The sequence below is a fragment of the Oncorhynchus mykiss genome, chromosome 4 (genome assembly GCF_057628025.1).
Source record: "Oncorhynchus mykiss isolate SJ-2025 chromosome 4, ASM5762802v1, whole genome shotgun sequence".
NCBI classification, from domain to species: domain Eukaryota; kingdom Metazoa; phylum Chordata; class Actinopteri; order Salmoniformes; family Salmonidae; genus Oncorhynchus; species Oncorhynchus mykiss.
In genome coordinates this window covers 50526214-50547558 of record NC_143025.1, presented here as the reverse complement: position 1 = coordinate 50547558, position 21345 = coordinate 50526214, and the positions used below count along the sequence as shown (strand labels likewise).

At 40.7% G+C, this 21345-nt stretch overlaps 2 long non-coding RNA genes across 2 annotated transcripts in view; both read left to right on the top strand.

The window, feature by feature from the left end:
• The window catches only part of LOC149984047 (uncharacterized), a 110095-nt gene extending 107180 nt beyond the window's left edge, over nucleotides 1-2915 (top strand). Inside the window, exon 3 of the long non-coding RNA XR_016495316.1 lies at nucleotides 2827-2915. This is a non-coding gene — a long non-coding RNA (uncharacterized LOC149984047). The remainder of the gene's footprint in view (nucleotides 1-2826) is intronic.
• Nucleotides 2916-3875: 960 nt separating this feature from the next.
• On the top strand, nucleotides 3876-20485 carry LOC149984046 (uncharacterized). Its single transcript, XR_016495604.1, has 2 exons — nucleotides 3876-4151; nucleotides 18978-20485. It is a non-coding gene; the product is annotated as an uncharacterized LOC149984046 (long non-coding RNA).
• The last annotated feature ends 860 nt before the right edge of the window (nucleotides 20486-21345 follow it).

The window sequence follows — 21345 nt, the reverse complement described above, 5'->3', positions numbered from 1 at the left end:
AATGTTATTGATAATATTATCCTGTCCAGTTTCAGTGTCTGACCGCACATAACACATTACATAGGCACTCAAAATAAGTATTCCAAGATTTTTTGGTTGTTTTTGTTGAAAATAGCTATCCATTGACCCGATATATAGACAGAAAGCAGTTGAATAGGGCCTTGTAACTTAGACAAACGTGTGAATGTGCATGTATTGTACTGCGCACCTTAACTCTACATGGGGTAATGAATACTTTTAAACCTTCTGGTGGGTTCAAAGAGTATATGGCTTCTTTCAAATACATTACCTGCTTTTATTGAGCTTGCCTGGTGTAAATCAATCAATAGAGTACCCTCAAAAGTGCAAACCTCATCCACCTGGCACTCCAGGCAGACTCAAACAAACGCTACAAGTACGATTTGAACCCAGGCCTGCTTAATTCACAAAACAGCAAGATCGCCGGAGTCTCCTGGAACGGAATCTTTGGGGTGTTGTGATTGTACAGAGTCTGGATTACTTAATGCTAATCCATCTAAGAGTCATCTGTGCCTATCCTGCCGTGACCTTTGAACTCTCTCAAGCTCCCTTGTCCCACATCCTTGTCAGTATGGTGGAAGGGAGGGAAGAGGAGGGGTGAAACCCTTTCTCCATATTGTTTCCCTCAGTCCAAGCCTCAGGTCTCTCTGGGCTGGGTTCCTCCCCAAATCCAGTTCCCCAATCTCTGCCCAAAGGGCAGTGCATTATTTGTTTCCCACTGACCGCTAATAGAGAAAGGGTTAGCCCCTGTACAACTAATCGCTACCAGACTGCCAATTCCAAATTATGTGAGAACTTTTCAGGGAACATCAATGGAGGTCCCTCGCCTCAACGCGAGATGAGATCCTGTCTGGTGCCGGGTGGCCAGGAAAGGGGGAACTTGGTAGGGGTGAGGGGGTGTGTGATGGGCGGTATATGCTTCCCTTGTGTAGACAGGGAGGTAGAGAGCAGAGGGATGTGGTGGGGGGGGAATTGTTGGGAAAGGGGCGGACTAAAGAATCCGAGACACACAGTGGAGCAGGAGGACAACCTCTCCATTTAGGCCTGTAGAAAAACAGCTGTGTCCAAATGTTCCCTCGCTCGGGTAAGCCCCAGGGAGGGACACTATTCACTGGCCCTGTACTTTGGTAATCCCAGTCCCAACTGCTACACACACACACACACACACACACACACACACACACACACACACACACACACACACACACACACACACACACACACACACAACCCCTTCTACCCCCCATTCCATCACTCTGGTTTGAGAGTGGATTCCACCGCTGAGGCAATAGTGAACAGGAACAAATGGGAGAGGTGGACCACCCCTATACTCCTAAGCTCTCTCTCAAAGCCCTGGCTCGTACACAAAGAAAACATCACAGATTTAATGATATTGGGTTTTGGGATTGTTTTCCTCTCCCTTTGTCAAAGAATCAAACACTTCAAGAATCTCTGCTGCGCTGTGTGTGTATGTTTGTGTGTGTGTGTGACATGGGACCTGTGGTGAAATACACTAGGTATACCAAACATTAGAAATACCTTCCTAATATTGAGTTGCCTCCAGTCCTTCGGTTGGTGGACCATTCTTGCCGCAAACAATAAAAAAAAATATATATATATATATATGACATACACTGCTCTTTACATGACATAGCCTAAACAGGTGAATCCAGGTGAGTCATTTATTAAATCAACTTCAAGCAGTGTAGATGTAGGGGAGTAGACTGGTTAAATAAGTATTTTAAGCCTTGAGACAATTGAAACATGGATTGTGTATGTGTGCTATTAAAAGGGTGAATGGGCAAGAACAAAAAGAGGACAATTACATTAGAGTGTCTAGTCTGAGAAACAGACGCCTTAGAAAATAGTTCATTAGTACCCGCAAAACATCAGTCTCAACGTCAACAGTAAAGAGGTGACTCCAGGATGCTGGCTTCTTGGCAGTAGTAAACAAAAAAGTATCAAACAAATCAAAAAATAATTTCGATTTGAGATTTTTCAAAGTTGCCACCCTTTGCCTTGATGACAGCTTTGCAAACTCTTGGCATTCTCAACCAGCTTCATGAAGTAGTCACCTGGAATGCAGTTCAATTAACAGGAGTACCTTTCCTTCTTAATGTGTTTGAGCCAATCAGTTGTGTTGTGAAAAGGTAGGGGTGATAAACAGAAGATAGCACTATGTGGTAAAAATATTTTGGCAAGAACAGCTCAAATAAGCAAAGAGAAACGACAGTCAGTCATTGCGGAACATTTCAAGAAATGTAGCACTATGTTTCTTCAACTACAGTCACAAAACCCATCAAGAGCTACGATTAAACTGGCTCTCAGGAAGACCCTGAGTTCTCTGCTGCAGAGGACAAGTTCATTCAAATAACTAGAATAAATGCCTCAGCGTTCAAGTAGCAGACACATCTCGACATCAACTGTTCAGAAGTGACTCCATGAATAAGGACTTCATGGCCAAATTGCTGCAAAGAAAACTACTAAAGGACACCAATAAGAAGAAACTTGCTTGGGCCAAGAAACATGAGCAATGGAAATCTTCCCCTTGATCTGATGAGTCCAAATTTGAGATTTTTGGTTCCAACCGCTGTCTTTGTGAGACAGAGTAGGTGAACAGATGATCTCCGCATGTGTGGTTCCCACCGTGATGCATGGAGGAGGAGGTGTGATGGTGCTTTGCTGGTGACACTCTCTGTGATTTATTTAGAAGGCACACTACACCAGCATGGCTACCACAGCATTCTGCAGCGATACGCCATCCCATCTGGTTTGCGCTTAGTGGGACTATCATTTATTTTTCAACAGGACAATGACCCAAAACACACCTTCAGGCTGTGTAAGGGCTATTTGACCAAGAAGAAGAGTGATGGAGTGCTGCATCAGATGACCTGGACTCCACAATTGCCCGACCTCAACCCAATCGAGATGGTTTGGGATGAGTTGGACCACAGAGTGAAGGAAAAGCAGCCAACAAGTGCTCAGCATATGTGGGAACTCCTTCAAGACTGTTGGAAAAGCATTCCAGGAGAATTTGGTTGAGAGAATGCAAAGAGTGTGCAAAGCTATCCTCAAGGGTGGCTACTTTTAAGCATCTCAAAATTTAAATATATTTTTATTTGTTTACAGTATTTTGGTTACTAAATTATTCTATATTTGTTATTTCATAGTTTTGATGTCTTCACTATTATTCTACAATGTAGAAAATTGTAAAAAATAAGAAAACCCCTGGAATGAGTATGTGTCCCAACTTTTGATTGGTACTATATATATACTCAGTGTATGTCACCTTTTTCTTCGCTTTTCTCCCTACAATAGCAGCTTATTGTCCAATCCATGATAAAACTTCTTAGGGCTGCAATCCTGTTAACGGGATCGATATGACAACAGCCAGTGAAAGTGCAGGGCGCCAAATTCAAAACAAACAGAAATCTCATAATTAAGATTCCTCAAATATACATACATCTTAGCAGTTTTGAGTAGCTTGGATGAAAAGGTGCCCATTTGTAAACAGCCAGCTCCTCAGTCTCAGTTGCTAATATATGCATATTATTATTAGTAGTAGTATTGAATAGAACACAATCTGAAGTTTCTAAAACTGTTTGAATTATGTCTGTGAGTATAACAGAACTGATATTTCAGGCAAAAATCTGAGAAATCCCACTTCCTGTTTGTATTTTTTGGGGGGTGGCAGATTTTCAACCAAGCTCTCATTGAAATTACAGCGAGATATGGATGAGTTTTCACTTCCTACGCCTTCCACTAGATGTCAACAGTCAATAGAACTTTGTCTGATGACTCTAATGTGAAGGGGGGTCGAATGTGACAGGAAATAGTCACCACTGCCACGAGTTTACCATGCTTTCACCATGCGCGATCACAGGGGAAGGACCTGCGTTCCACCGGTCATTTGAAGTCATTCTAATCGTTTGACATGTTTCTACGGACTGTTCTGGAACTGTTGGACATTTCGTCACGTTATAGTGGACGCGCTTTGTGACTTTGGAATTGTTTACCAAACGCGCTAACCAAAGTAGCTAATTGGACAAAAATAACGGACATTTTCGAACAAATCAAGCATTTATTATGGACCTGGGATTCCTAGGACTGCCTTCTGATGAAGTTCATCAAAGGTAAAGAAACATTTACCATGTATTTTCTGGTTTCTGTTGACTCTAACATGAGCTCCGTCTCAGAATATTGCATGGGTTGCTTTTTCCGTAAACATTTTTTGAAATCTGACACAGCGGTTGCATAAAGGAGAGGTATATCTATAATTCCATGTGTATAACTTGCATTATTATCTACATTTATGATGAGTATTTCTGTTGAAACGATGTGGATATGCAAAATCACTTGATGTTTTTGCATTTAGTGAATCTAACACGCCAATGTAAACTCAGATTATTTGATATAAATATGAACTTTATCAAACAAAACATGCATGTATTGTGTAACATGAAGTCCTATGAGTGTCATCTGATGAAGATAATTCAACGTTAGTGATTCATTTTATCTCTATTTCTGCTTTTTGTGAATGCTATATTTAGCTGGAAAATGGCTGTGCTTATTGTGGTATGGTGGAGACCTAACATAATCGTTTGTAGTGCTTTTGTTGAAATGCATATTTGAAATTGGACACTTTGGTGGGATTAAACCATTTGTTAATTCAACGTTGTCTGCATCTTACCTTCATGCCTGAACTCCAGACTCCATCTACATTTCTTTACAAATTCAACTTTTCATAATCAATTCAAAGACATGTCAACTTTATCTCCAACACAAAATACACTCAAGCTATATACAGTTGAAGTTTACATACACTTAGGATGTAGTCTTAACTTTTTTGCAACCACTCCACTATAGTTTTGACAAGTCAGTTAGGACATCTACTTTATGCATGACACAAGTAATTTGTCCAAAAATTGTTTACAGAAAGGATAATTCACTGTATCACAAATCCAATGGGTCAGAAATTACATACACTAAGTTGACTGTGCCTTTAAACAGCTTGGAAAATTCCAGAAAATGATGTCATGGCATTAGAAGCATCTGAAAGGCTAATTGCCATACTTTGAGTCAATTGGAGGTGTACCTGTGGATGTATATCAAGGCCTACCTTCAAATGCAGTGCCTCTTTGCTTGACATCATGGGAAAATCAAAATAAATCAGCCAAGACCTCACAAAAAAATTGTAGACCTCCACAAGTCTGGTTCATCCTTGGGAGCCATTTCCAAACGCCTTAAGGTACCACGTTCATCTGTACAAGCAATAGTACGCAAGTATAAACACCATGGGACCACGCAGCAGTCATACCGCTCAGGAAGGAGACGCATTCTGTCTCCTAGGTGCAAAAAGTGCAAATCAATCCCAGAACAACAGCAGAGGACCTTGTGAAGATGCTGGAGAAAACAGGTACAAAACTATCTATATCCACAGTAAAATTAGTCCTATATTGACATAACCTGAAAGGCTGTTCAGCAAGGAAGAAGCCACTGTTCCAAAACCACCATAAAAAAAAACAGACTACGGTTTGCAACTAGACATAGGGACAAAGATCGTACTTTTTGGAGAAATGTCCTCTGGTCTGATGAAACAAAACTAGAACTGTTTGGCCATAATGACCATCGCTATGTTTGGAGGAAAAAGGGGGATGCTTGCAAGCCGAAGAACACCATCCCAACCGTGAAGCACGGGGGTGGCAGCATCATGTTGTGGGGGTGGCAGCATCATGTTGTGGCAGTGCCTTGCTGCAGGAGGGACTGGTGCACTTCACAAAATAGATGGCATCATGAGAGGGAAAATTATGTGGATATATTGAAGCAACATCTTCAAGACATAAGTCAGGAAGTTAAAGCTTGGTCACAATGACACCAAGCATACTTCCAAAGTTGTGGCAAAATGGCTTAAGGATAACATAGTCAAGGTATCACAAAGCCTTGACCTCAGTCCCATAAAAAATGTGTGGGCAGAACTGAAAAAGCGTGTGCGAGCAAGGAGGCCTTACAATCCTGATTCAGTTACTCCAGCTCTGTCAGGAGGAATGGGCCAAAATTCACACAATTTATTGTGGGAAGCTGGTGGAAGGCTACCTGAAATGTTTGATCCAAGTTAAACAATTTAATGGCAATGCTACCAAATACTATTTGAGTGTATGTAAACTTGTGACCCACTAGGAATGTGATGAAAAAATTTAAATCTGAAATAAAACATTCTCTCTACTAATATTCTGACATTTCACATTCTTAAAATAAAGTGGTGATCCTAACTGACCTAAGACAGGGAATGTTTACTAGGATTAAACATCAGGAATTGTGAAAAACAGAGTTTAAATGTATTTGGCTAATGTGTATGTAAACTTCCGACTTCAACTGTATATATAGTCAGTATTTATTTTCAATGTATAACAGATGTTCCCTACACGTAAGCTACTTTGAAATTATTGCTTCATCAAGATAAACCATTTCATGGTAGTGTGATGTTGAAGTAATCACGTTGCGTTGAACAATTTTTTATGAATTATGACTAACAATTTGACTTAAAGAGATTTCTGCTAATTTACTCTGTGATCTTAATCCATATTTTAAAATCATTTAAGCTATTTCCTCTGTCATTCTTCCTGCTAAACCACCCGTCTCATTTACAATTGCAGCTTAATTAAGTAAAACGTGTGCATAATTTAACACCCCAAACCACATATCAGTATGATATCTGCATGTTTATGTCTGAACTCATTACGCCTGAAAGAGTTTTGATAGACTTTTGGTGACAGCCTTGGCCGTATAATGGATTTATGTGTGTGATGGTGTGCGTAAATACAGTATGTATGTGTGCACTGTCATAGGTGCATGTACAGTGGGGCAAAAAAGTATTTAGTCAGCCACCAATTGTGCAAGTTATCCCACTTAAAAAGATGAGAGGCCTGTAATTTTCATCATAGGTACACTTCAACTATGACAGACAAAATGAGAAAAAAAATCCAGAAAATCACATTGTAGGATTTTTTATGAATTTACAGAGCCTTGCGAAAGTATTCGGCCCCCTTGAACTTTGCGACCTTTTGCCACATTTCAGGCTTCAAACATAAAGATATAAAACTGTATTTTTTTGTGAAGAATCAACAACAAGTGGGACACAATCATGAAGTGGAACGACATTTATTGGATATTTCAAACTTTTTTAACAAATCAAAAACTGAAAAATTGGGCGTGCAAAATTATTAAGCCCCTTCACTTTCAGTGCAGCAAACTCTCTCCAGAAGTTCAGTGAGGATCTCTGAATGATCCAATGTTGACCTAAATGACTAATGATGATAAATACAATCCACCTGTGTGTAATCAAGTCTCCGTATAAATGCACCTGCACTGTGATAGTCTCAGAGGTCCGTTAAAAGCGCAGAGAGCATCATGAAGAACAAGGAACACACCAGGCAGGTCCGAGATACTGTTGTGAAGAAGTTTAAAGCCGGATTTGGATACAAAAAGATTTCCCAAGCTTTAAACATCCCAAGGAGCACTGTGCAAGCGATAATATTGAAATGGAAGGAGTATCAGACCACTGCAAATCTACCAAGACCTGGCCGTCCCTCTAAACTTTCAGCTCATACAAGGAGAAGACTGATCAGAGATGCAGCCAAGAGGCCCATGATCACTCTGGATGAACTGCAGAGATCTACAGCTGAGGTGGGAGACTCTGTCCATAGGACAACAATCAGTCGTATATTGCACAAATCTGGCCTTTATGGAAGAGTGGCAAGAAGAAAGCCATTTCTTAAAGATATCCATAAAAAGTGTTGTTTAAAGTTTGCCACAAGCCACCTGGCAGACACACCAAACATGTGGAAGAAGGTGCTCTGGTCAGATGAAACCAAAATTGAACTTTTTGGCAACAATGCAAAACATTATGTTTGGCGTAAAAGCAACACAGCTGAACACACCATCCCCACTGTCAAACATGGTGGTGGCAGCATCATGGTTTGGGCCTGCTTTTCTACAGCAGGGACAGGGAAGATGGTTAAAATTGATGGGAAGATGGATGGAGCCAAATACAGGACCATTCTGGAAGAAAACCTGATGGAGTCTGCAAAAGACCTGAGACTGGGACGGAGATTTGTCTTCCAACAAGACAATGATCCAAAACATAAAGCAAAATCTACAATGGAATGGTTCAAAAATAAACATATCCAGGTGTTAGAATGGCCAAGTCAAAGTCCAGACCTGAATCCAATCGAGAATCTGTGGAAAGAACTGAAAACTGCTGTTCACAAATGCTCTCCATTCAACCTCACTGAGCTCGAGCTGTTTTGCAAGGAGGAATGGGAAAAAATGTCAGTCTCTCGATGTGCAAAACTGATAGAGACATACCCCAAGCGACTTACAGCTGTAATCGCAGCAAAAGGTGGCGCTACAAAGTATTAACTTAAGGGGGCTGAATAATTTTGCACGCCCAATTTTTCAGTTTTTGATTTGTTAAAAAAGTTTGAAATATCCAATAAATGTCGTTCCACTTCATGATTGTGTCCCACTTGTTGTTGATTCTTCACAAAAAAATACAGTTTTATATGTTTATGTTTGAAGCCTGAAATGTGGCAAAAGGTCGCAAAGTTCAAGGGGGCCGAATACTTTCGCAAGGCACTGTATTTGCAAATTATGGTGGAAAATAAGTATTTGGTCACCTACAAACAAGCAACATTTCTGGCTTTCACAGACCAAATATTTGGTCAATAACAAAAGTTTATCTCAATACCCTTTGTTGGCAATGTCAGAGGTATTTTGGCCCATTCCTCCATGCAGATCTCCTCTAGAGCAGTAATGTTTTGGGGCTATTCCATAAAAAATGGGGAGAAGTTGACAGCATTTTCCATCAAAATTGAGACAACCAGTCATTATGCTGTAGGTTAGAAAAAACAACATTCTAACCACTGTAGTCTTTGTGTAATGTAAAGCTTTTCATATTATAGAATGGTGAGGGGGAAAAAACAAGACACAAATAGTATGTCATAATATTATTTTTCTTTCCTTTAAGCTCATTAGAGTTCTACTATTCTGTGCCCATTCATTTCATTAAGTCAGACCTGGAAGTTTGCAGACACCTCGTCAATGGTGTTGGTGAAGAGTGATGCTTTCCAGATTCTGACCACTGCAACTTTCTCCAGAAAAACACCCCTTTTCCTTCCTCTCTCGTTCTCACACAAACACACACACACAGGCACAAGCATGGACACACACGTGCATATATGCATGCGGACACACACACAACCTTGTCCAAAATGTGCCAAAAGAGGAAAATATTGAGCACATTTCCAAGGCGTTCCCTGTGTGCTCAATGAGAAATCCATTTGAAATGTACTATTTTGATTTGATTTATTAGGATCCCCATTAGCCGACGCCAATGACGACAGCTAATCTTAATGGAGTCCAACACATAACAAAAAGACTACAATTTACATACATTTAAAAACATTCAAATGTGTTTGTGTGTGCATCTTTCAGTTACACATACAGTTGCTTGCGAAAGTATTCACCCCCCTTTGCATTTTTCTTATTTTGTTGTCTTACAACCTGGAATTAAAATAGATTTTTTGGGGCGTTTGTATCATTTGATTTACACAACATGCCTACCACTTTGAAGATGCAAAATATTTTTTCTTGTGAAACAAACAAGAAATAACAAAAAAAAATGGAAAACTTGAACGTGCATAACTTTTCATCCCTCGAAAGGCAATACTTTGTAGTGCCACCTTTTGCAGCAATTACAGCTGAACGTCTCTTGGGGTATGTCTCTACAGTGCCTTGCAAAATTATTCATCCCCCTTGGTATTTTTCCTATTTCGTTGTGGTACAACCTGTAATGTGAATGGATTTTTATTTGGATTTCATGTCAATGTTCTTAACTGACCTACCTGGTTAAATAAAGCTTAAATGATCTGTCACATGATCTCAGTATATATACACCTTTTCTGAAAGGTCCCAGAGTCTGAAACAGAACAAAGTAAGGGGCACCACCAAGCAAGCGGCACCATGAAGACCAAGGAGCTCTCCAAACAGGAGAGTCACAAAGTTGTGGAGAAGTATAGATCAGGGTTTGGTTATAAAAAAATATCCAAAACTTTGAACATCTCACGAAGCACCATTAAATCTAATATTTAAAAAAATGAAAGAATATGGCACCACAACAAACCTGCCAAGTGAGGCCTGCCCACCAAATCTCACGGCCCAGGCAAGGAGGGCATTAATCAGAGAGGCAACAAAGAGATCAAAGCTCCACAGCAGAGATTGGAGTATCTGTCCATAGGACCACTTTAAGCCATACAGTCCACAGAGCTGGGCTTTATGGAAGTGGCCAGAAAAAAGCCATTGCTTAAAGAAAAAAATAAGCAAACACGTTTGGTGTTTGCAAAAAGGCATGTGGCAGACTCCCCAAACATATGGTCAGATGAAACAAAAATGTAGCTTTTTGGCCAGCAAGGAAAATGCAATGTCTGGCACAAACCCAACACCTCTCATCACCCAGAGAACACCATCCCCACAGTGAAGCATGGGGTTGGCAGCATTATGCTGTGGGGATGTTTTTCATCGGTAGGGACTGTGAAACTGGTCAAAATTGAAGGAATGATGGATGGCGCTAAATACAGCAAAATTCTTGAGGGAAATTTGTTTCAGTTTTCCAGAGATTTTTGCCCATTCTTCAAGGGAAAACTGCTCCAGCTCCTTCAAGTCGGATTAGTTCCGCTGGTGTATAGCAGTCTAAGTCATACCACAGACTCTCAATTGGATTGAGGTCTGGGCTTTGACAAGGCCATTACAAGACATTTAAATGTTTCCCCTTAAACCACTCGAGTGTTGCTTTAGCAGTATGCTTAGGGTCATTGTCCTGCTGGAAGGAGAAACTATGTCCCAGTCTCAAATCTCTGGAAGACTGAAACAGGTTTCCCTCAAGAACTTCCCTGTATTTAGGAAAAAGTCTGCCAGAGGAAAAATAGTGATTGCATTATTATTGTGTATGTGAGTTAGCAGCAGTCTTTCAGTTTAGTAATTGAATCCCAGATAGTAGCCAGTTAATTTTCAAATGAAGCATTAAGGAACACGGACAAGGACTTCTACACAAAGGGGAATGTTTCTAGTCTTTCTCTGTATAAATGTGGAGAGGGCAGAGAAAAAATACATAATTCTCATGAATCTTTAAGACATCAAAGGACAAAGTACATGGCATTCAAAGGTAACTGAGGTGTGGGTATTGAAATTATCAGTAGTAGTTTAGTCTGACTAGTCAGCTGTGAAAATCCGTGTTTGTCAAAAATGCTCAAGCTCAGTAAATTTGGTTGGGATTCATTGATGGACAGCAATTTTCAAATATTGTTTCAGATTTTTCTACCAAATGTAAGTCAGCACTGAGACTGCGCAACAGGACCACTCAATGCCTTTAACCATTCTGGTGTGTCTTTGGCATAAAAAAAACTCCATCAGTGTTTCCGCTAACGTTTTATCTGGACTCAAGTTATTTAGCTCCTGACAGACTCCCCAGTCCCTGCTGGTGACAAGCATACCCATAACGTGATGCTGCCACCACAACTCTTGAAAATACAAATGTGGAGAAGGTTGTGCACATCGGTTGGGGAAAAGTTTATTGTATCAATTTGTAGATAACATTTGAAGGCTGCAAACTATGAAGAATGTGCAAAGGGTGTGTAGACCTTCACTTAGCACTGTACTTGAAATTCAGTCCATTCTAAATTTTCACCCATATGAAAACAGAACACATTTTTTAATAAATACATTACAAATGTTTTTATTTTCTAACTATGCCCTATTGAAACTGAACAGTGCATTAAGAAAGTATTCAGACCCCTTCCATTTTTCTACATTCTGTTACATTACAGCCTCACTCTAAAATGTATTACATTTAAACAATTCCTCATCAATCCACACAATACTCCATAATGACAAAGCAAAAACAGGTTTTCAGTTTTTTTTTGCAAATGTACCCAAATAAAAAAACTGAAATACCGTATTCAAATAAGTATTCAGACCCTTTGCTATGAGACTCAAATAAGTATTCAGACCCTTTGCTATGAGACTCAAAATTAAGCTTAGGTGCATCCTGTTTCCGCTGGTCATTCCTGAGAAGTTTCTACAACTTCACTGGAGTCCAGCTGTGGTAAACTAAATTGATTGGACATGATTTGGAAAGGTACACTCCTGTCTAAGGTCCTACAGATGACAGCGCATATCAGAACAAAAACCAAGCCATGAGGTTGAAGGAATTGTCCTTAGAGCTCAGAGACAGGAGTGTGTCGAAGCACAGGTCAGGGGAAGGGTACCAAACATTTTCTGCGGCATTGAAGGTCCCCACTCTGACAGATCTCCAGAGTTCCTTTGTGGAGATGGGAGAACCTTCACTCCACCAAACAGGCCTTTCGGAAGCCACTCCTCAGTAAAAGGTACATGACAGCATGCTTGGAGTTTGCTAAAAGGCAACTAAGGGACACTCAGACCATGACAAACAAGATTCTCTAGTCTGATGAAACAAAGATTGAACTCTTTGGCCTCAATGTCAAGCATCACGTCTGGATGAAACCTGGCACAATCCCTACGTTGAAGCATGGTGGTGGTAGCATCATATTGTGGGGATGTTTATCAGCGGCAGGGACTGGGAGACTAGTCAGGATCGAGGGAAGGATGAACAGAGCAAAGTACAGAGAGATCCTTGAAAAAAAACCTGCTCCAGAGTGCTCTGCACCTTAGACTGGGAGAAGGTTCACCTTCCAACAGGACAACGACCCTAAGCACGCAGTCAAGACAACGCAGGAGTGGTTTCAGGATAAATATTTGAATATTTTCTTCTTTTTTTTGTTTACTAGGCAAGTCAGTTAAGAACAAATTCTTATTTTCATTGACGGCCTAGGAACAGTGGGTTAACTGCGTGTTCAGGAGCAGAATGACAGATTTGTAGCTTGTCGGTTTGAACTTACAACCTTCTGGTTACTAGTCCAACACTCTAACGACTAGGCTACCCTGCCGCTACCCTGAATGTCCTTGAGTGGCCCAGCAAGAGCCCGGACTTGAACCCAATCCTGAAAATAGCTGTTCAGCGATGCTCCAACCTGACAGAGTTTGAGAGGATCTACAGGAAAGATTGGGAGAAACTCCCCAAATACAGGTGCGACCAGCTTGTAGCGTCATACCCAAGAAGACTCGAGGCTGTAATCGCTGCCAAAGGTGCTTCAACAAAGTACTGAGAAAAGGGTCTGAATACTTATGTAAATGTGATATTTCAGTGTTTTATTCTTAATAAATGTGCAAACACTTCTAAAAAAAACAGTTTTTGCTATGTCATTATGGGGTATTGTGTGGATTTAAAATAAATAAAAAACATAGAATAAGGCTGGAAAAAGTCAAGGGGTCTGAATACTTTCCGAACGGACTGTATATAAAGTCTACACAACTTTTTATTTCGATGGCAAACTGTCCTGTGATCACCTAGAATGTGCCCTGCCTGGTCTGAGTTGTGTATCTTGACCAGCATCCCTTTGGAGCTGTGTACATTTGGAGGTTACAGAAAGCCGTGCCTCTCCTAATGCCATCTCTCTTAATGCTTTCTGGGGCTGTTTAAAGGCCTCCTGTGGAGGACAGCACTTACATGAACAGGAGTTTACGATAACGTCTCTAAAAGCAGTTAAAGCACAATACCTCCTGATGATTGAGTGCCAATGTTCTTTAAGTATGATTTTTTTCTAGGTTACAATAAATTAATATGAACCGGTCCTTTTCAAGTTTATGTGGCCATGAAGTGTAGCAAGCATTTGAAGTATGATTTTATAGAAAATTGTGTGTGCTGTCAAAACAACTGATCTTGACTGTAAAGCTGTATACAGTATATCTAGCTGTATATATGATTGTTATAGAACTATATAAATACAGAAACAACTTAAAAAAATATGGAAATGATGTTGTATGCCAAGTATTCAAGGCGTCAAAAGAGTGACAGAGAACCGTCTATGTCTTTCTAGCCTTATGTCTGTCTGGCTGCCCTCAGCCACAACAACAACACACACACACACACACACACACACACACACACACACACACAAAGCCATACAAACACCCTTCTGCAATGAAGGCATCTTCCCATAATGTTCCCCAATATATGCTGCTGTATGGGACTTCCTTCAAAGCACTGCGAGATTTTCACATTTCCCTACCCAACATATATGCGTGTAAAATATTATTGAGCAGCACTTAACGTTAAGTTACCCTTATGCCACAGACCGTAGTTAACGTGTAATTACTTTGGCAGCCAAAGTGTAATTACTGAGCTGTATATCGTCATGAAATCAAACTGCATGGCATAATTTAATTAAAATTGGTTTGAAATTAATGACAAGCAATTAAACCAAGAAATCAGTAAATGGGTGATTCTACAGAAGTGGTGCAATTTGCAATCCTACCCCCAAAACAATATTTTCAACATTTATTTACATCATAATATGTTTAAATTCAATCCATGGCAATAACAAACATATTGTTCATACACCTATTTCTATTGAGTGGTGGCTGTCCCAAACCCGGACTCCTGAACTTCATGTTGGAACATAAAGCAATTAATGATTTTTATTTCAATAGAACATCTTGAGTTGTTCTATTATGCCATTGAAAGTTACTGATCTAATTAGTCTATTGATGTCAATTCTGAAACATGCACATTAACAAACTGTTTAATGAATGTGCCTTAATCCTCAAACCTACAAATATTATCAGGTGATGGGATTTCACCCCTTTTCGTTATGGTCACATGGTGAATAGTCTGACTGCAAACATTTTGGAGAAAATGAGGGAGCAAGTTGGTAAATCTTCAGGTATTTTTCAGAAGTGTCACTACCGAACATCTAATATATCAAGAAATATGTAAAGTACTGTTTTGGGATTAAAATATATACTGTATTTGCTGGGATGTACATCTGTCAAAATGAAAGATAGCCAGCCAAATGTTAGCTGTGGGGATTCTTTAAAGCCCCCAAAAAGATCAAATTTTCCTAACCAAAACGGTCACAAGTGGAACAATTGACACCATAGAGCTATATAGTCTCAAATTTGTATCTGTGCCAGAACTGCTGCATTCAAGGAGCAGGACACTAATCAGGATGCTTATAAGAAATCCAGCTATGATCTCCAACTAGCCATTAAAAAGTCAAAATGTCAATACAGGATTAAGATCGAATCCTACTTGGAAACAATCATGAATTACAAAGGGAAACCCAGCCGCAAGTTAGAGCTAAATTCCTTCTATGCTCGCTTCGAGGCAAGCAACACTGAACCATGCATGCAGCTGTTCTGGACGACTGTGATCTTGCTCCCCTTAGCCGATGTGAGTAAACCTTTAACCTCTTGAATCTAGGGGGCACTATTGTCATTTTCGGAAAAATAACGTCCCCAAAGTAAACGGGCTATTTTGTCAGGACAAGACGCTAGAATATGCATATAATTGACAGCTTAGGATAGAAAACACTAAAGTTTCCAAAACTGTAAAAAATATTGTCTGTGAGTATAACAGAACTGATATTGCAGGCGAAATCCAATCAGGAAATGACTCCTATTTAGAAACCTCTGCGTTCCTATGCGTCCCTATTGAGCAGTGAAAGGGATATCAACCAGATTCCTTTTTCTATGGCTTCCCTAATGTGTCTAGTATCACAATACATAATTTCAGGTTTTTATTTTGAAAAATGAGCCTGAACGTCAACATTGCGTCAGTGGTCAGCTGAAGTCTCTGAGTGTTTTGTGCGTTAAGGACAAATGCGGCCATTGTTTCTCTCGCTCCTCCTAAGAAGCCACCAGTCCCGGTTGATATATTATCGAATAGATATTTGAAAAACACCTTGAGGATTGATTATAAACAATGTTTGCCATGTTTCTGTCGATATTATGGAGCTAATTTGGAATATTTTTCAGCGTTGTCGTGACCGCAATTTCCGGTTGATTTCTCAGCCACACGTGAAGAACAAATGGAGCTAGTCTGCCTACAAAAATAATATTTTTGGAAAAAAGGAACATTTGCTATCTAACTGGGAGTCTAGTGAGTGAAAACATCCGAAGCTCATCAAAGGTAAACGATTTAATTGTATTGCTTTTCTGATTTTCGTGACAAGGTTGCCTACTGCTAGCTAGGCTATCAATAAACTTACACAAATGTTTGTCTTAATTTGGCTGTAAAGCATATTTTCAAAATATGAGATGACAGGGTGATTAACAAAAGGCTAAGCTGTGTTTCAATATATTTGTGATTTCATGAATAGGAATATTTTCTAGTAATATTTATGTCTGTTGCGTTATGCTAATTAGTGTCAGTTGATGACAACGCTCCCGGACCCGGGATGGGTAGTATCAAGATGTTCATATTCACAAGGCCGTGGGGCCACATGGATTACTAGGACGTGTACTCAGAGCATGTGTACAACAACTCTATCTTACCAGACACCCTGGACACACTCCAATTTGCATACTGCCCCAACAGATCCACAGATGATGCAATGTCTAATGCACTCCACACTGCCCTTTCACACCTGGACAAGAAGAACACATATGTGAGAATGCTGTCCATTGACTATAGCTCAGCATTCAACACCATAGTGCCTTACAAGCTCATCACTAAGCTCAAGACCTTGGGACTGAACACCTCCCTCTGCAACTGGATCCTGGACTTCCTGACGGGCCAAACTGCAGGGGTGAGTGTAGGGACGTCACATCTGCCACGCTGACCACAAACACGGGGTTCCCTCAGGGGTGCATGCTTAGACTCCTCCTGTACTCCCTGTTAATCTATGACTAGGTGGCCGCGCACAATTCCAAAACCATCATGAAGTTTAATGATGACGTAACGGTGGTTGGCCTGCACTGAATAACAGATTCACTACATGGAACAACAGATAGTTCCCCTCCAAAAAATCTAAAGGAAGTTTGTTCTGAGGTGTCTATCCTATATCTGAGAGGTTTAAGAAAGGTCAAGAAACCTTTTTTTTTTACCTTTTATTTTTGTCACTAAAGAGGAATGGAAGTATACTTCCATAAATATTTTTAAACTGGTACCGGGGGACCTCCGGGGGAGTCTTGAGAGGCCTGTGTGTATCCTAGAGCAAACCAATATTTGTGAGAGCCTCATCTTTACACAGAGGGGTCATATTAGTGTGTAGCGCAAAGTCATCAGACGCTACAGAAAGAAGTTGGCAGACCGGCTGTACCGACGTGTCTGGTCTCAAACCAGAGTCTCTAGCGGCACAGCTTAGCACTGTGATGCAGTGCCTTAGACCACTGCGCCACTCGGGAGGCCAAGCAAAACCATTCTGAAGCTTTAGACTGTTTTGTGAGAAGACCGATTTTCGGGATGACTCTGTCTGACAAACACTGCTCTCGCTCTGTCACCTTTCACCACAGATGCGGAAGTGTTACATAAATGCATGTGGTGGAATTGAGACGCATCAATGCAAAAATATGTATATCTCTAGCTTAAACTGACAGATTTTTATGGGGATGTTTTTATCATGCTAATTTGGGGGAGCGGACGTCAATTTTATGTTGTTAATTAACTATATTATATTATCTGGCATTGACCCCCTTTTCACTCTTTTGACTCATCACATACTGTATGCAGCTGCTACTGTTTATTATCTATCCTGTTGCCTAGTCACTTTATTCCTACCTATACATATACATACTGTATCTACCTCAATTACCTGGTACCCTGTTTATATAGCCAAGTTATTGTTACTCATTGTGATTATTCCTTGTGTTGTTATTTTACTATTTTTAAAAAATCTCTCTGCCTTGTTGGGATGGGCCCATAAGTAGTTAGTTTACACTTGTTTACAGTGCATTTGGAAAATATTTAGACCCGTTGACTTTTTCCACATTTTGTTATGTTTCAGCCTCATTCTAAAAGGGATTAAATACATGTTTTTCCACATCAATCTACACAAAATACCCCATTATGACAAACCGAAAACACTTTGTGAAATTTTTGGAAATGTATGCATTTATTTTTAATAGAAATACCTTAGTATTCAGACCCTTTGCTCTAAGCCTTGAAATTGAGCTTTAGGTGCATCCTGTTTCCGTTGATCCTCCTTGAGATGTTTCTTCAACTTGACTAGAGTCGAACTGTGGTAAATTCAAATGATTGGACATGATTTGGACCGGCACACACCTGTCTATGTACGGTCCCACAGTTGACAGTGCATGTCAGAGGAAAACCAAGCCATAAGGTCGAAGGAATTGTCCTTAAAATCAAATCAAATCAAATGGTATTTGTCACATACACATGGTTAGCAGATGTTAATGCGAGTGTATCGAAATGCTTGTGCTTCTAGTTCCGAAAATGCAGTAATAACCAACGAGTAATCTAACCTAACAATTCCACAACTACAGTACTACCTTATACACACAAGTGTAAATGGATAAAGAATATATACATAAAGATAGAGCTTTGAGACATGGTTGTGTTGAGGCACAGATCTTGGGAAGGGTAGCAAAAATGTCTTCAGCATTGAAGGTCCCCAAGAACACAGTGGCCTCCATCATTCTTAAATGGAAGAAGTTTGGAAACACTAAGACTATTCCTAGAGCTGGCCGCTCTGCCAAACTGAGCAATTGGGAGAGAAGGTGTCACATCTGCTCCTGCCACACCACCTATTGGACAACCTGTGTCTCCTTGACCTGCATTCGTTCCCATAGTTCTCTCTCCCTCTCCCTCTCTCTGTGATTGTGTGGTTGGAGACAGGTGTGCTGCAGTTCCCCACCAGCTGCAACCCGTTCCATAATCAAGACCTCTACAAATACTCAGTCCTGCCACTTCCACTCAGCCAGATCATAATCTCCATTCAGTGCTTCTAGCTATTTGTTATTATTTAAGATCCTGTATCCTGCTGTGCCTGCATCCTTGCCTGATGCTGTTTCTCCTCTCACTACAGTTTTGCCGCTCTGACCCTGGGCCCTGTGTCCTGTTCCACATCTCACCACCCTGCTACCCTGTTCTGGATTCAACTCAACATCACTCCCTTGGATTCCCCTATGGACCTGTTTACCCTGTCCCAACCCAGCTCATTCCAACCTCAGCCTCCACATCTGGTTTCCTACAACTCATCCAAACTTCCCTGGATCTGCACTTCATCTCTCCCTGTTACAATAAATATATTGGTTCATTCATCCCTGTTTTCTGGTCTGAGTCTGCTCTTGGGTTCCCCTGTGCTGCTCATGCCTAACAGAAGGGTGTCACGCTCTGATCTATTTCACTTGTCCTTGTGATTGTCTCCACCCCCTCCAGGTGTTGTGTATATACCCCTGTGTTTCCTGTCTCTGTGTGCCAGTTCGTCTTGTTTGCCAAGTCAACCAGCCTTTTCCCATGCTTCTACACCTGCATTGCTTGTTGTTTGGGGTTTTAGGCTGGGTTTCTGTACAGCACATTGAGATATCAGCTGCTGTAAGAAGGGCATAATAAATACATTTGATTTGATTTTCCTTGCTCCTATTTTTTCCAAGTCTCTTTGGTTCTAGTCCTCCTGGTACTGTTTGGACTCGGATCTGGTTTCTGAACCCCTGCCTGGCCTGACTTCGAGACTGCCGTCCGGTACTGTTTTGGACTCTGACCCCGTTTATGATCTCTTGCCTGTCCCCGACCTACCTTTTGCCTACCCTTTGGATTAATACATATTGGAGCTCAACCATCTGCTTCCTGTGTCTGCATTTGGGTCTCACCTTGTGTCCCTATAAAGGGCCTTGGTCAGGGAGGGGACCAATAACCCGATGGTCACTCAGACAGAGCTCCAGAGTTCCTCTGTGTAGATGGGGGAACCCTCCAAAAGGTCGGCCATCAATCAGGCTTTTATTGTAGAGTGGCCAGACAGAAGCCTCACCTCAGTAAAATACATATGACAACCTGCTTGGAGTTTGCCAAAAGGCAACTAAAGGCCTAAAGACCATGAGAAACAAGATTCTCTGGTCTGTTGAAATAAAGATTGAATTCTTTGGCCTGAATGCCAAGTATCATGTCTGGAGGAACCCTGGAACCATCCCTACGATGAAGCATGATGGTGGCAGCATCATGCTGTGAGAATGTTTTTCAGGGACAGGGAGAGGGAAAGATGAACAGAGGTACAAAAAAGATCCTTGATGAAAACCTGCTCCAGGGTGCTCAGGACCTCAGACAAGGGGCAAGGTTCACCTTCTAACAGGACCATTACCCTAGGCACACAGCCAAGACAATGCAGGAGTGCCTTCAGGATAAATCTCTGAATGTCCTTGAGTGGCCCAGCCAGAGCCTGCTGCAGTGTGTGCAAACCTGGTCAAGAACTACAGGAAATGTATGATCTCTGCAATTGCAAGCAAAGGTTTCTGTACCAAATATTAAGTTATGCTTTTCTGATGTATCAAATACTTACATCATGCAATAAAATGCTAAATAATTACTTAAAAATCATAACATTTTCTGGATTTTTGTTTTAGATTCCGTCTCTCACAGTTGAAGTGTACCTATGATAAAAATGACATACCTCTACATACTTAGTAAGTAGGAAAACCTACAAAATCGGCAGTGTATCAAATACTTGTTCTCCCCACTGTATGTCTTCCTGACATACAGTATGTTGAAGGACATGCATGCTAAATGCTTGGGAAAAGGTTGATACAATTTCTATGTACTTAACCTTGTGTTTAGCTTTTAGTTGGACTGCAGAGTAAGGAAAAGCAGCCAACAACTGCTCAGCATATGTGGGAACTCCTTCAAGACTATTGGAAAAACATTTCTGGGTGAAGCTGGTTGAGAGAATGCCAACTGTGTGCAAAGCTGTCATCAAGGCAAAGGGTGGCTACTTTGAAAAATCTTAATCTTAATCTTAAAGTTAATCTTAAAGTCTTAAATATATTTTGATTTGTTTAACACTTTACAACATGATTCCATATGTGTTATGTCACGGTTTTGATATCTTCACTATTATTCTACAAAATAGTAAAAATAATGAAAAATCCTTGAATGAGTAGGTGTGTCCAAACTTTTGACTGGTACTGTAGATCAGTTAACGAGGACAGGATACACATTTATTTATATGCAGGAATCATATCAAGGAGTGTAGTCCACTTCCATGTGGAAGGGGCGGCAGGTAGCCTCGTGGCTACAGCATTGGACTAGTAACAGAAAGGTTGCAAGATCGAATCCAATCCCCGAGCTGACAAGGTAAAAATCTGTCTTTCTGCCCCCTGAACAAGGCAGTTAACCTGTCTACGATATTGGTTCCCAATTGGGAATCAACCCTCCCACGTTCAGCTGAAACGGTGGCGCATGGA